The sequence below is a fragment of the Frankliniella occidentalis genome, unplaced genomic scaffold (genome assembly GCF_000697945.3).
Source record: "Frankliniella occidentalis isolate FOCC.00 unplaced genomic scaffold, Focc_3.1 Scaffold5, whole genome shotgun sequence".
In the NCBI taxonomy this organism is placed as follows: domain Eukaryota; kingdom Metazoa; phylum Arthropoda; class Insecta; order Thysanoptera; family Thripidae; genus Frankliniella; species Frankliniella occidentalis.
The window spans coordinates 2,444,805-2,445,591 of NW_026267135.1; positions in this window are offsets into that span (position 1 = coordinate 2,444,805).

Consider the following 787-nt stretch of genomic DNA (forward strand, 5'->3'; position numbering starts at 1 on the left):
CCCCGCCCGTTTCAGGCGCGCCTAAAATTGAAGTGCCGCGTCGTGGAGCTGACGCGCTATAAACTGCGCGAACCCGGCGGCGGCGGCAAAAGCGCGGGAAAAGTCAAATGTTATTGACGGCTAAAGTTCACTTACACTGGTGTTGGTGTTGTGCGCGTGTGTTTCAAAAATTAATATTTGAACTGTTATTTGCTGATTTTCTTGCAGTGCCGCGTGAAGGCCTCGGGTTGAGTCCCACAAATCCGGTACGAACAGTTTTGGTGATACCGAACAACTTCGGTCGTCTCCGATCCACTCTGGTGCATTCGGGACCTTCGCGAGATATCCTTTTCCTCTCGCTTTTAGAATCGATTGGGCTACAGCCCCTCCGCAGCCGACTCATGCGACGGGTCATGCCAATTCCAGACTGCAATATGATCATTCAGATTTTTTTGCAACAAAAAAGTACCTTAAGGTTGTGCTTTGGTAGCGGTTACTTCTTTGGGGTCGATTTTTTTGACGAAACAGACAGACCGCAATTATTCATACGTGCAAAATATGTGCGCGGAACGTGCGTTTTGTTATGGCGCTGGAAGATATATAAAAGGGGGGTAATGCTGTGCCTGTCGATGTCGGACCGCTGCCCTATACGTGCCGCCGCATGCATGCACACGCCTTTTTGTTATATTCTTCCTTTTGCCGGTGTAGTGGTTGTGGTGTAGTGATTTATTCGACTCTGGTTCGGTTAAGCCAGGGGTCGCAAACTCGAGCTATCCGCCGAGCCTCGCCTGCATAGGCCACACGCATT